Source organism: Sorex araneus, chromosome 3, assembly GCF_027595985.1.
Source record: "Sorex araneus isolate mSorAra2 chromosome 3, mSorAra2.pri, whole genome shotgun sequence".
Lineage (NCBI taxonomy): Eukaryota > Metazoa > Chordata > Mammalia > Eulipotyphla > Soricidae > Sorex > Sorex araneus.
The window spans coordinates 139897779-139913454 of record NC_073304.1 but is presented as its reverse complement, the minus strand read 5'-3'; the positions used below and the strand labels follow the sequence as shown (position 1 = coordinate 139913454).

Below are 15676 nucleotides of genomic sequence, written 5' to 3'. Positions count from 1 at the left end.
GAAAAAGTTTTTTTTTTTTAAAAAATGCAAAGGCTGAGAAATTTGTAATCTGAAAGTAGAATTGTACCTTGAATCATGTTTTAGCCAGTAGTCCTATACTAAGACTGGAGCGACAGCACAGTGGATAGGGCATTTGCCTTGCATGTGGCCAACCCTGGTTCGATTCCTCTGTCCCTCTTGGACAGCCCGGCAAGCTACTGAGAATATCCCACCCGCATGGCAGAGCCTGGCAAGCTACCCGTGGCATATTCGATATGCCAAAAAAAAAGTAACAAGTCTCAAAATGGAGACATTACTGGTGCCCGCTTGAGCAAATCGATGAACAATGGGAAGACAGTACTACAGTGCTACAGTCCTATACTAAGAGTTAGAGAAGACCTTCAAAAAGAAAAGGCTTGGGGCTGGAGTAAAGGCACAGTGGGTAGGGCATTTGCCTTGCACGTGGCCAACCCAGGTTCGATTCCCAGCATCTCATATGGTCCCCTGAGCACCACCAGGAGTAATTCCTGAGTGCAGAGCCAGGAGTAACCCCTGAGTATTGCTGGCTGTGACCCAAAAAGAAAAAAAAAGAGAAGGCAGAAATCATCTGCCTTTTTGATATGATGTTAAGATACCATGGGGTTCCTGGGTTTTCATTTTTTTTTATTAATAAACTTGCCCTGTTGTTAGATATGACCCTCTTGAGCCAGTCTTTAGTATAAATAATTCATATTTCCAGGAGTTGAAAATGACCTTTAAGGATGAAAGAAAAGCTTCCTTCAAATCAATGCTGCACAGAGGACATAAAGATACACAGCAAGGCAGCAACAAATGGCCAACGCAACACAATGGGAGACTGAACCACACAACTGACTTGGCGGTGGAGGTGGGTGGTGAAAAGGGCTTAGGATCCTTGAGAGATAAATGTAGGTACACAGGTGATGGGCGTGGTGGAATTATATGCTTGGGGAACCATCATTAACAACACTGTAGGGCTGGAGCGATAGTGCAGCGGGTAGGGCACCTGTCTTGCATGCAGCCGACCAGGATTTGATCCTCTGCATCTCATATGCTCTCCTGAGCATCACCAGGAGTAATTCCTGAGCAAAGAGCTGGGTGTGCACTCCTACATGCCCCCCGACAAAAAAAAAAAAAAACAGTATTATAAATCACAGAACTTCAACAGATAAAAAAGTTAACTCAGGTCTTCTCAGAGTGGTGGTGGCAACTTCCCTTCCAATTCTGGAAGCCCACCTCCCAGTCCCAATCATGTCGACTCACCCATTGGCCCTGCTCTTCAATTTACAATCTAAATCTCTGAGGAGATGCAAGCCAAGTGGCTGAAATTCATGGACATACCAGTTTTCCTGGCTGAAAACTCTGGGGTGCCCTCGGGAGGGGGTGGGCCAAGACCAGTCCTGCCAAAGCCGTGGCAGCCACACTCACACCTCACTGCCAATGCCACACCAATGGCCTAACTTCTGGGCTTCACTAAGAGTCTCTGGAGACATATCCAAATTCTGCAGATCCCAAAGTTTCTGGACCACACAGGCTGTGTATCTCCAAATTTCACAGTATTGAAATTCCAGTAGGAGCATACCAAATTAGATGAAAAAGTAACATAGAAGCCACCTAAACAACAAAAACAAACAGAAGGCTCAACTAGTGACAAACAGCTTAGTAAATCCTTAGATTTACCAAAACCGTGATGAGATATAATAATTTTCACAAATTTTCTTTTACTGAAATATTTTTTATAATTTCTTTAGCCATTTGGTTGTAACAAGCAAAACAAATTATTATGTGCCTGTTAAGGGAGCAATCTGGGGGGTGGTTGGGAAAATAGGGACAAAAGGTGGATGTATGAACAACTTTGTAAACCATGGTGTTTAAATTTAAGATTTTTTAAAAATCAATGCTACAAGGTAACATGTTATGGCTATATTCTCAGCATACTGTGAGATTCTTTGAAATTTTTAATATACACAGACTCAGAACCTTTGCTCAAACACTACAAATTCCCAACTGTACCATCAATTTCTAAATCATATTGTTAGAAAACTTCAACTTATATCAAGCTGTCATCTCATTAATGCCACCCATTTATTCCTGACCTGATGTTTCATACATGTCTTTCATATATTCCAAGCTATTTTATTTTTCTTCCAGCTCTTATTGGTTTTCAAAACCCTCAGCACACTGACAACATGATGTTGCTCCCACATCATTTACATGATTTTAATTCTAAATTCCTTTAAAAAGGGGATCTTCTGATTGGGATGGTGAGCTACAAGAGTTTTTAATTATTCTACCATCAAACATCAAGCTCACTAGCTGTTTGCCCCATACCATCCTTCTTTTCCAATAACTTCAAGCACAGGTTACAGCTACTCAATTCCCAATGGTCCCCTGAGCACTGCCAGGAGTAATTCCTGCGTGCAGAGCCAGGAGTAACCCCTGTGCATTGCCGAGTATAACCCAAAGAGAAAAAAAAATTCATTGGCAGGAATAAACGTGATAGAGAACTGTAAGACATTTGTTCGGCAAAGCAAAAACCAATTTTTAAAACTATAGACCCAAGTAACTTTAAAGTGAATTAAAATTCATTCTATGAATTAACTCAAGGAGTTTCTTGAACCTTACATCCAACAAACTTGGGTAAGAGTTAAACAGGTATTCAATAATTGCCAACCCAGAGGTTTAACTTATTGTGGGTTTATTCAGAACCCACCTTTGTGGGTTCTGAATATATCTGGAAAACCTATTCCCAGCCCCATATTCCAAGTACTTAAATAAACATTGGAGGTGTGATTTGAGCTTTATACACACACACATACTTTCTATATTTTTATTTCAAGTAAACAACTGCATCAATCTACATGGACTCAGAAGTTATGATAAAAAAAATCAAGACATACCAAATAATGTATCTCATAGTTAAAGGCAAGAAGTGCTTTAAGAGAGGATAGCTCTATATATGTAACCATTAATATGTAGTAAGTCCTCAAATAATGTCATTTTATTTAACATATATTTGATAGCATTGAAGAGAGAAAAACAACTCACAGACATAATCAGTGTGTGGAATTTGCATATTCTCTCCGTGTCCGTATGGACTTTTCTCTTAGTACCTTGGTTCCCCGTTGGTTCCCCGTTGCCTAACCTCCTTACACACACACACACACACACACACACACACACACACACACACACACACACGATATATATGTTAAGTTCATTGGTATTTCTCAATTATCCTAGTTCAAATGACTGTGGGAAAGTGAGTGTGATGACCTGGTAGAGGGATGGGTGTTTAATGATTGTGTGACTGTAACTCAGACATGAAAGCTTGTAACTATATCTCATGGTGAATCAATTAAAAAAAAAAAAAAAAAGACGTGAGTGTGATGGAAGTCCTGTAATGACATGGGTGGCCTTTCCAGGGCTGACTTCCATCTTGCATCCTGACCTGCTGAGACAGAGAGTCACCCTCAACACTGAACTGCAATAACTGTTACAAAATGAGTGGATACAACTACTGTTTAATATTAGAAGAGTTGGAGGGCGGGATTTATTTAGAAGTTTGAGCAGAAATATATTTTATGATCAGAAACATGCCAGAGGAACCTAACTTCTGTTTATGTCAATTAGTTTACAATAAAATTGGTTTTATTACAGGATGGTCTGCAGTTTTCAAGAACCTTTTAGTGGAATTAAGACAGGACTTACTATATATATTAAGCAGAGATGTAACTATTGACATCATATAAAGTCTAAATTTTGCCACTGCAGCTATGCCACTAGTTATCTAAAATTAACCAAGAAACTCCCTGACAGGATGTAGTTCTTCTTTTCACATAATGGTGGGGATCACTGACTTGGAGATATGAACAGCCACGCAGCTTTCGGAACAACTGGCATGTGTACAATCAACATGCTGCAGCCTTTCTTCCAATTCCCAACAATGGGTAAGCCAGATGTAGCAATCACCCGTGATCTCTGTCATGTGGTTCTGTAAACTGAACTCCTTGCCACATGGAGTATGCATACTCTGTCATGTCAGATCCTAATAAGATGTCATCAACAATCAACCACTGTAAACAGGAATCATAGGCTTCTGTGGGACACTCCAGAACTGTAAAAAGAAGTGTAGATACAGAGAGGACTCAGACATACTGTATTTTATAGACAAAACGATTCACAGCAGCATTTGTTGAAGTGGTTTGAGGTTTAAAGTTTTATTGTCATTATTTCTTTTTCGAAAGAAAGAAGAGATTTATAGCGTACCAGTTTCTCTAACAATACATTATCACTGATGACATGTTCTCTTTTTTCTTAACAGAGCCCCTAGCTTAGCCAGTTTGGGAAAGAATAAGGAGATCCTGAATGCGTTGAGAGCCATCACAGACATATCCTCAGTGTGGAAGGAGGACTCAAAGACTAATAATGTTGGGCCATTCTGTTTTTAACAGCAAAGCAAGATACTGTGAGAACTAATAAAGCTTTCCTAATGGAGAGTCCCGGGTGGACACCCTGCTGCCATATGCCTCCACCAGCAGCCCCACTTCCTCTGTTTTATCACAGCCACACCAGAAAATGACAATGTTCCTTTGGTCGTCCTTTGCAGAGCTATTCAGGTTCCAAATTTCTTTCCTCTTTCTTCTCATTGCTGTTTTAAGTTCTTAAACGAGTGCAAGTGCTCAGCATCTTTCATAAATCTTCAGGATCCAGTTCTATCCAATGATAATACACTAGAAATAAAAAATATATAAGGCACATTACTCAAAGGGTCCCAGAATTGTCTTTTAAGTCCTGTTTTAGATATGATCAAGGAGCCAGAGAGTACAGCTGGTAGGGCAAATGCCATGCACACATCCAACCTAGATTCAGTCCCTGGTGCCAACACCCTGTAAGGGCCCCAGAGCTCACCAAAAGTGACTGCCAAGTGTACAACCAGGAGTAAGCCCCGAGCACCACAGGGTATGCCCCCTGCCCCACTAAAAAAACTTAAAAATATGATCAAGCATAACTGTTAGGGATAACTTTTTAAGTTCACAGTAAAACCTAACAGGTTTCTCTTTACTCTGAAAAATCTGCCATGCTACCATGTATAAATTCACATATATTCTTACCAAAGATTTCCCAATTTAGTAGAATATCATTCTTAAAGCTTAAGAGACGGGCTGGACTGACCATACAAGTGGAAGCAAACATAAACAAATGAGACTACATCAAACTAAGAAGCCTCTGCACTTCAAAAGAAACAGTGACCAAAATACAGAAAGAGCCCACAGAATGGGAAAGAATATTTACCCAATAACCATCTGATAAGGGATTAATATCCAGGATATACAAGATACTTGCAGAATTGTATAAAAAAAAAAACCTCCAACCCCATCAAAAAATGGGGAGAAGAAATGAACAGAAGTTTCCTCAAAAAAGAAATACAAATGGTCCAAAGGCACATGAAAAAAATGCTCCACAACACTAGTCATCAGGGAGATGCAAATCAAAACAACAATGAGGTATCATCTCACACCACAGAGACTGGCATACATTCAAAAGAACAAAGCAACCAGTGCTGGCGTGGATGTGAGAAAAAAGGGACGCTCCTTCACTGTTGGTGGGAATGCCAACTGGTCCAGCCTTTCTGGAAAACAATATGGACAGTCCTTCAAAAACTAGAAATTGAGCTTCCATATGACCCCGCAATACCACTTCTGGGAATATATCCCGAGGATGCAAAAGAGCACAGTAGAAATGATATCTGTACCTATATATTCATTGCAGCACTGTTCACAATAGCCAAACTCTGGAAACAACCCGAGTTCCCTAAAACAGATGACTGGTTAAAGAAACTTTGGTACATCTACACAATGGAATACTATGCAGCTGTTAGGAGAGATGAAGTCATGAAATTTGCTTATAAATAGATAAACATGGAGAGTATCATGCTAAGTGAAATGAGTCAGAAAGAGAGGGACAGACATAGAGGGACTGCATTCATTTGTGGAGTGTAGGGTAGCATCACATGAGGCTGACACCCAAGGACAGTAGATACAAGGGCCAGGGGAACCGCCCCATACCAGGAAAACTGCTTCATGAGCGGAGGGGAGAAGGCAGATGGAATAGAGAAGGAATCACTAAGAAAATGATGGCTGGAGGAACCAGCTGGGATGGGAGATGCATGCTGAAAGTAGATAATGGAGCAAACATGATGACCTCTCAGTGTCTGTGTTGCAAGCTATAATGCCCAAAAGTAGAGAGAGAGTATGGGGAATATTGTCTGCCTTAGAGGCAGGGGGACGGTGGGAAAGGGGGAGTATACCCGGGATATTGGTGGTGGGGAATGTGCACTGGTGGAGGGATGGGTGTTTGATCATTGTGAGACTGTAACCCAAACATGAAAGCCTGTAACTATCTCATGGTGATTCAATAAAATTTTAAATTTTTTTTTAAAAAAAGAGAGAGACGGGCTGGAACGTGTACAGGTAGCCTTGCACACGGCTGACCTGGGTTCAATTCCCAGCATCCCATATGGTTTCCTGAATACTGCCAGGAGTAATTCCTAAGTGCTTGACTCAGGGTAACCCACGTGCATTGCCGGGTGAGACCCAAAAAAAGCAACAACAACAAAAAAGGAAAAAACAAGAAATTGCTCAAAAAGATATCAAAACAAACAACTAAGAATCAAATAACAAATAACAGACTTTTAAATAACCACTGCATCAAAGAAATGTCACAGACAAATTAGGAAATATTTTTTTAAATAAGACTTATACCCAGCAGGGTATATGGGGGCCAACAGGATCAGGAACTGACTTGGGGCTTCTAACTCCCTGACTCCTAGAAAATATATTTAAAAGAATGAAAATAAAAATAATTCTTAGCAAAATTGCAACATTCACTCAAAACAGTGCTTAGAGGACAACCGACAGCATTAAATTTTCCACTAGGGGCCAGAGTCACAATCCAGTGCGTAGAGCCTTGCACTCAGTGAACCTGTGTTCTACCTCCACACATTTGGTCCCCTGAGCCTGCCAGGAGTGATACCTGAGCACAGAACCAGGAGTAAGCCCTGAGTACATCCAGGCGTAGCCCACAATTCAAAAAAGAAAAGAAGGGGCTGAAGTGATAGCACAGTGGGTAGAGCGTTTGCCTTGCACGTGGCTGACCCGGGTTCGATTCCCAGCATCCCATATGGTCCCCTGAGCAAGGCCAGAGGTAATTCCTGAGTGCAGAGCCAGGAGTAACCCCTGAGTATTGCCGGCTGTGACCCAAAAAGAAAAAAAAAAAAAGGAAAGATGGCAAATCAATAATCTGAGTTTCCTTCTTCATGAGGAAATGAAAAGAATAAATGAAAAGTAACCCCCCTAACCCACTAAGAAGCAGGAGGGGGGTAATAAAGAGCAAAAACTAACAAAATTTTAAAGAGTAATAAAAAAAAATAAAAAGACCAATCTATTCTCTTGATAGATTTACTACAAGAAAAGGACTATCATGATTCAAAGAAGCAATATCTAAGACATTAAGAGTCCACAAATTAGTAAGCTAATGAAAAATAAAAACACTTGTTTCCTTAATGATGAGGGAAGCAAAAGGGAAGGGACACCCAAAGAAAGCATAAGGAATATGCAAAACACTATTTTGAAACTTTTGGGGGTGGATGGGGGTCAGGGAACCCCAGTGATGCTCAGGGCTTATTCCTAGCTCTGTGCCCAGGCATCACTCTTAGTGGTCCTCAGTGGCCCAGAGAACTTGAGTCAGTATATGCAAGGCAAGTGCCTTACCCCCTGTACTCATATTCTCTAGCTCTCATATTCTGAGTATTTTTAGTACCTTTCAAAAATTACAAGATTAGTTCTGTCATATGAAATATCCAAGTGTCTTGAATCTCCATTTGAAAATCTTGAGAACTAAGTTTGATTAACAAAACATTAACAGAAGCCTCAATTAGCAACAATAGCTTAGGAAACCCCCGAGAGGCTTAATGTTCCCATAGTGAGACACAACAATTTTCATAGATCTTCCTTTACTGAAGCATTTTTTGATAATTCCATTAGCCATTTAGTGGTTATAAGTAATACTAAATAAATTATTTGGGGGCTGCTAGCAAGCTTGAAAGGTGGCTGGAACTGGAGACGTGGTGATGGGAAGGGAGGGCACAATGGTGGTGGGATTGATGCTGGAGTATTGATGCCTGTAACTAATGCAGCGTGATAAACTTCGTAAGTCAGCGTTGTTTAAATAAAGTGAGGGGTGGGGGGAGAAAATCTTGAGGCTGCAGCAAAAATTGGCTGATCTTTGAGAGATCTGTGAAGCAGGAATTTGTCACCCAAGGGTTGAAATCTCAAAGTTTAGGAGGCTGGGGATGTGGCAGCACCACCACCATTTGTGATCCCTGGTGCCACACGAGCACCACAACCAGCTGCATGCCAGTAATACACCTGAAGCATCGACAACCACCCATCACGAGTACCACAAATACAGAGTGCGTACACCACAACCAAGGATATGTGGCCTCCCTACTCACTGCAATAACAACAACGAAAAGAAGGGAAGGTGGAAAATAACTCAGTTTAACAAGGCTGTTTCACTACCTTCATATACAGATTTTAATTGAATGAACCTCAGTAAAACAAAAGATTTTTATAATAGAGAGGTGGCTTGCACAAAGTGACAGTGACTGGGCTGAAGTGACAGCACAGCAGGTAAGGTGTTTGCCTTGCACGCAGCAGACCTGGGTTCAATTCTCAGCATCCCATATGGTCCCCTGAGCACCACCATGAGTGATTCCCGAGTGCAAAGCCAGGAGTAACCCTAAATATCACCAGGTGTGCCCAAAACGCAAAAAAAAAAAAAAAAAAAAAAAGTGACAGTGACACTACAAATGTGAACTTGCTTCTGGATACATACACAAAAGACATGTCATAACCACCCCACCCCACCACACACAAACCTCCAGGCCTCTTTTCTCTCCCTTCTCCCAAGACAGGTGTTTGGGCCCCAGGATGCTGGGGGGGGGGGGGGGGAAATAAAAGAGACACCTATGCCTAAGATAGGATTGTACTATGCTTAGATGCCTACATGGAATAAACAGTCTCAATTCATACAGAACCCAGCTGGATATCAAGACCACAGGTTCACATGAGAAAGCCTAAATAGAACTACAGAGAACTGATGTTATTTGATTGTATCTGGAGCCCCACAGAAACTGAACTTTTCCCGAGACCTACCCTATTTTGAAACCCACTCACAATCACGCATGCTTTCTGAGAGAGAGCCAAAAGACTGCTGGGGCATGGTGCACTTACAGTGCAACTTTGAGGATCTGTACTAGCATCGTTTTTTTTTTTTAAATCAAGAAAGTGACTCATCTGCTCCTTTATTTGAGTCAAGATGTTAAGTCAAAACTAAGTGTCTGATACCTACTATATCTCTTCCCTCATGGCAGCACCAATCCCTGATATCCTCAAAATAGCCCCTTTAGGGTAGCTTTTCTTATATGGTCCGTGTGGCACCCAGAACTCTAAAGACGCCACAGGTGTAACATTACATAAAGCATAAGGGGGACGCGTGGAATGAGACTAGGGGGTCAGCCAGTAGGAGGTGGGGATGCACCAGAAAGACAGTGTTGAAGGGGCCACTGTCAGGAGTGCCTTGGGGGACAACACTGTCCTATAAAGAGCTGTCTTCACGACACAGACTAAACTCTTTGTTTTTGAACTTAGCATGAGGCTTGGGACCCTTCTTGGATCCATTATTCTATCCTACTACTTCAATTAAATAGCCTACATATTTGAATAATTTGGTATAATAAAGTTATGCTTCAAATGTTTAAAGTACAGATGGAAATGATAAAGTTCACTACAAAAAAACAAACGTCCTATAAAATCTTCATGATATTATTTGATGATAAAAAGCTGTGACATTACATAGACAGCATGTTTTTAACTTTGTAAAATTAGAGAAAAATATGAGAATTATCTGCTTAGAGAAAATATAACAAAAGCATTATGTTAATAATGATAATAGAGTGACGAGATGGCAGATTACTTATTTTCTTCTCTGAGCATTCTGGCATCTTGAGATGTTTACGTATGAGATAGATCAAAGGGTTGGAGCCCAGACTTTTCATGTTCGAGGCTCCGAGTTGAATGCCAATCTGGCGTGCCCCTACGAGCACCACCAGCCTCAACACCAAACATGGGCATCTTCCTTAGCACTGGAAGGAGTTAGCCCTCCGGTCTCCAAGCACTGCTGGGGAGGCCTCTACTCCCCCTCCCCCCCTAAAACCTTTCTTCTACTACGAAGGACTTCATTTTATAACAAAAATGGATTTTGAAATAAAATTTGTAAGAGAATGTGTTACTACATACAAGGTCCAATTGCTACTCACTCAAACAATACTAGAGAGGTAAGAGTTGGCATGAAAAAAACATGTTTCTCAAATGCTTGCAAACTGAGAAAAGGTTTGAACTTGTTTACAAAACAACTGAATCACTCTTGAGTTAGAACTTCGGGTACAAGTGGCTGGTGGGGGATGTAGACAAAATTAAAAAAAAAAAAACACCACAACTGTCTAACTTAAAAGTTTTCCAAAGAAGACTTTTTTTTGGAAAAGTTTTCTTTGGAAAACTTTTAAGTGACACCACTGTACAACAGCAGCCTCCAGTGGCTGATGTGACATTATTAAGGAAGAGACACCTATCTATTCTTTTTCTCTCATCCGTGAGTGATTCCCAGTTCAACACTAAACACACTGTGTTTAATTTCTGTCTTTTTAGAGGAAAGGCAGAAGCAAAGGATGTGAGAAAGATCTATAAAATTCTGTGAACAAGATGAAGTTTCTAGTCCCTATTTGACAGAAACATGACAGAAAATTCTAATTTCTTACTAGAAAATAATAGTGTTGCGTGCAGCTCCCCGCCTTCTCCAGATGGAATCCCGGTGACCATGAGCTTACACAAGCAAGGTCCCAGTATGGGGCTTTCAGGACTAAGTCTCCAAACTGCTGCATGGCAGCAGCGGAGCCAGCCAGTCTCACCCCAGGACCCCACCCACTCCTGGTGCCGGAAGTCACGCTCACAACGCCCCCTACACACATGCCATCTTGGTGCACCAGCAGCCCAGGCCCAGAACTCCCAACTGAATCCCAAAATGGAATAGCTCCCTACAGAGATGTCTCTGGAACCCAACCATTTGTAATCTTACAATTTCAGAAGCCTGAGGCTGCATACACAACCATGCAACCTTTCCTGATATGAAAAGTGAACAATGGAAAATAAATGATCCAGCGTCTGCCCCTGGAAGGTAGGCTTGAATGGTGGTGGGAAAATCTGAGCAAAATATAATGCCCAAAAGCAGAGTGAGAGTATCTGAGCAATTGTCTACCATAGAGGCAGGGTGAGGACTGGGGTGAAGGGCGGGGATAATGGGGACACTGCTGGTGGAAAGTTTGCACTGGTGGAGGGATGGGTGTTCGATCATTGTATGGCTGAATGTCAAACATTTTTTTCAAAGCTTTGAAACTGTATCTCATCGTGGTTAATAAAAAATAAATTTTTTAAAAAAGAAGAGTGTTGTAACAGAGTTCACATAATCAATCATATTGAAAACATCTTTAGGTGAGAAAGCAAGGAGATTCATTTATTTAATGTTAACATGGACCACAACTATGCAATCACCTGAAATCGCAGCCCAGAGCACGGCTACAGGGCACTTTCTATAGGAGTTTTTCTGGCAATCATAGCAATGGTGAAACAAAGAAAAGAAGGACACAAAATGGAGTTTCTCAACTGCCTACAGAGTGACAATAGGCTGAGGTACACTGAAGCAGAGGTGACAGAACACAGGACTTAGAGGGGGGCCCCTGTTGCTGGGAATCTTTGTGGTAGACACATTCATTTTAAGGCTTACAGACATTTATTAATTTACTAATAGTCTCAGTGGTCCCACTCCCCTTCCCACCAAGGCAATAGGTGGGCTTGGGTCCTTCTGCTCTGTATCACAACTTAATGATTTATGACCTATTCATTTCTGCTTGGTTCCCCGAACAGGCCACTCAGAACTCCCATCTCTGACTGCCCCTGGATACCTGTGCTAGTTACCTGCTCATCTTCCTGACTTTTCCTATCACTGTAACAATTCACTGAGATCAAGCATTTCTTAATTCAAAGGGTACAGCAAAGCAATATCTAATCCTTACAATCTAACCCTTACATATCCCACCCCCCTTTTTTCAAGTGCATATCATATCACTGATATATCATGATTTTCATTAGCATAATTCCTCATTCTCCTTTAACATAATAGGATTATAATGGGTGCACATAAACATTTAACCAGAAGAATTCACTAATTAACAACAAAGGAACTAAGGTTTCTGCAAATCCTGTCAGCACCAACAGAAATCACTGGTTCTCAAAGTTTACAAACTTACGCCTGGGAACCCAGTAATACCTTCCCTGTAGGCCCAAGACTGTGACCTGATCCCTTGCACCACCCCATACTCTGAGTGTGATCCCGCAATGTAGGATAACATAGCCTCAGGTAGGTTAGGTTTACTGGGTTACTTCCGTCACAGTGCTCCCATTCCTCTGTGTTTATTTGTAGCTTCTTTCTTAGTGTTCTGTTGACTTGTAAATATTGTTTTTCTCTTCCCCTTGAGTCCTTTGTATAGTTTATTCAGAGCAATGTCCTTTTTGTATGGACACAGGAAGACTTAGCAAATGTAACCTGGGAGTCATTTGACTCTACATCATATTTTCCTCCTGGGCATCTGTTCTCTTGACCTAAACCTCAGCTGCCCTTACTTCCTAGCACCTCCAAAAGCAGGGTCCCAACGAGGGGCAGAACGAGGGCAAGTGGTGAGTTGTGTGCTACCCTGGCATGGAGATGGGCCTGGCCAAAGCGCCTAATGCTTAACTACAAGTTAAGAGCTTGATCATGGACAAATGCTGTCATGATCCAAACAGTGATAACTAGATTTGGACCCTGCTAGGGTTAGGAATGATTAATCTGGCCTGAGTGCTGCAGTCTGAGTCTGTGGCAAGATGTTGCCAGGAGAGCTGCCTTGCAAGCCTCAATGTATCTCTTGCTATGTCCATACAAAATAATAACTAGTATTAAGATGTTAATGAGTGTTTGAATTAAGGAGAGGAGAAAAACCCCTTAAGAGGTATTTTACCTACAGGCAGTCAGGAAAGGCTTTGGAATGCCCCTAGGTTGTATTCCCTTTGAATCTGACAGCCCTCGGGAAGGGCTTTCTTATGATGATTTTGCTACCTGGCTGTGTGTAGCCTAGGGGCAAGGGGGAGAGAGAAAAAGGGAGGAGAGAGACAAGAGAAGGGGGTGAGGGTGGGGGCTGTAGCAGATCTGTTGTAGCAGATCCAGAGAGAGGACAGACAGAGCTAGAAGTGCAGGAGATGGGAAAGATGGAAGATTGAATAAACGGTAACTAATCAGCAACCAGCTTGGTCCTCGTTCTTCCTTCGCCTGTCCTTGGCCAATGGCCATCCCGATCCAGCCCATACACAGCAGTTCCAGAGCACAGAACGCAGGCAGTGAGACAAAGCCACCTGGAGAGCCCTCGAATGCACATGCCCATTGGCGTGCTTAAGTTTTTCACACCGCAACACTATTAATTTGGTTCCTGGGGATCAAACAAAGCAATTTTTGTAATATCTCATCCACATGTGTGCAAGCATTGTAACTAAAGTATGTGACTTCTGAAAAGCAACAACCAAATGTATGCAACAACAACAACCAAATGTATGCAACAAATGGTCATTCCCACTGACAACAATGTGAAGGAGAAGCCAAGAATCTACTTTCAGGTAAGAAAAGTGAGTGCAGACAGAACATAATATTTGAAGTAATAGGATCCACAAATTCTCCAAACAGAAAGAGATACATTTACAGGTTCAAGAAGTTCAGAAACCCAAAGCATCTCCAGAATGAGATTCACACACGATAATAAATCTTTGAAGTATCCAACAAGGAACTGGAAATAACTATGATTAATAAGAAAAGGTATATGGGGGAAAGCAGACAATATTCAAAGACAGATGGGTAATGTTCCACAGTGAGCAGGAATCAGAAGAAAATGCTGGGGCCATGTTGGCTCCAAAAGACAGCAAGCTGAGATTCCATAGCACTGAAACAAAAAGTATCAAAACTGAGTTAAAAGAGACTCTCACATGAGGTCTCACCAAGCAAATTTAATAGCAAACTCAAACTCAACCACCATTTCCAATTTTTTTTTCTGCCGAACACGGAGCAGTAAGCAATCTGAAATCTAAGGATCCCAAACCCAAGGAGGGAAGGAGGGGCAGCACAAGGACTATGAAGGACTGGGAATTTGCCACAGACAGAGGGCAAGCCACAGACAGACAGTCCAAACTTAATGCTCTACTCCAGCAAAACCCGATCTGGAGATAGGAACGAAAGCAAACAAGATACCCATAGCCCTCAGAAGTTCCCTGCAAGCCAGCAGGAAATTCTGAACAGGAACCAATCCAATGGCAAGTCACACTAGTCCAAGTCGAGGAGGGAGTGAAAACAGGGAGAAGCACCTGTTTTCATGAGGGCAAACAAAACCAGCCCCACCCCACACCACTTCAGACAGGGAATAAAAGCCTACAGTCATAAAGGATACTTCCTACAGAGAATAAGGAAAGCAAGCTCTGATCACATTCAGTAATTGTTTGAACAAGTGAGCATATTTCATTGGAGCCCAGGTCTACCCAAACTTAGGGTGGGACCACAGGATACACTCCAGGTCGTTGGAGTTTAGGAATACAGACTGACCAGTGCCAAGTGCCATGAAAGGCAAATAGACTAAGTAATATAATTTGCTTGCTTTTACAGGAGTTATAATAAACTCCTGACCATAGGCCCTCACTTGCTTCTCAAGTCTGGTACCAACACCACTGCAATTATCAGTATTGGAAGTCCCAGACAAAGCAATTAGGGAGGAAAAAATAAAAGAATTGAAATTGAAATGAAGTTAAAATATCATTATTTAGAAACAGCATGATAAAATTTATAGAAAACCCTAAAGATTCCACCAAAAAAATCTTTTAGAAACATTAAACCAATGTTGTAGCAGATACAAAATCAATACACAAAAATCTGTTGCATGGGCAGACAACAAACTAGAATAGGGAAAAATTTTAGAAGCACTAATAACTGTGTCCCAAATGATCAAATACCTAGCAATCAATACAACAAAAGCCATAAAAGATATATATATATATATATATCAAAACTTATGTCACTATTAAAATAAGAAACAGATAAAACAAATTGAAAAATCAGTTATGTCCATGGGTTATAAAAGTTAGTGCTGCTACAGCCGCAGGATACAGAGCCAGCCCTAGTCGGGCCCGTGCTCGGCTCCGGCCGGCCGGGTTTTCGGCCCGGGCGCCCATGCCCCTGCAGAGCCGGTGGATGTGGAACAAGCGGGAACCAGAGACAGCTTTAGGAATTGGGGTTCCAGCAAGTGCCTGCACCCATGTATGGAGACTGTGAATTAAGCCTTTGCCCCACGCCGGCTAACGGAGGAAATATGTAATTTCTGGCAGAATTTTCCCAGGACTTTATACAGAAATCCAAAACTTAACATTTATAATTGTCATCAATGTGAAAGGGTTCCATTTGAACAGGTCAGACTTGGGGGGGAAACTCCAAATAA

General features: G+C 41.6%; 1 protein-coding gene across 1 annotated transcript in view; it reads right to left on the bottom strand.

Annotated features, from left to right (window-relative positions):
- Nucleotides 1–4197: 4197 nt before the first annotated feature.
- DTD1 (D-aminoacyl-tRNA deacylase 1) overlaps nt 4198–15676 on the bottom strand; it is a 231145-nt gene continuing 219666 nt past the window's right edge. The window contains exon 6 of the mRNA XM_055133344.1: nt 4198–4730. The gene's annotated coding sequence lies outside the window, so the exon portion shown is untranslated. The remainder of the gene's footprint in view (nt 4731–15676) is intronic.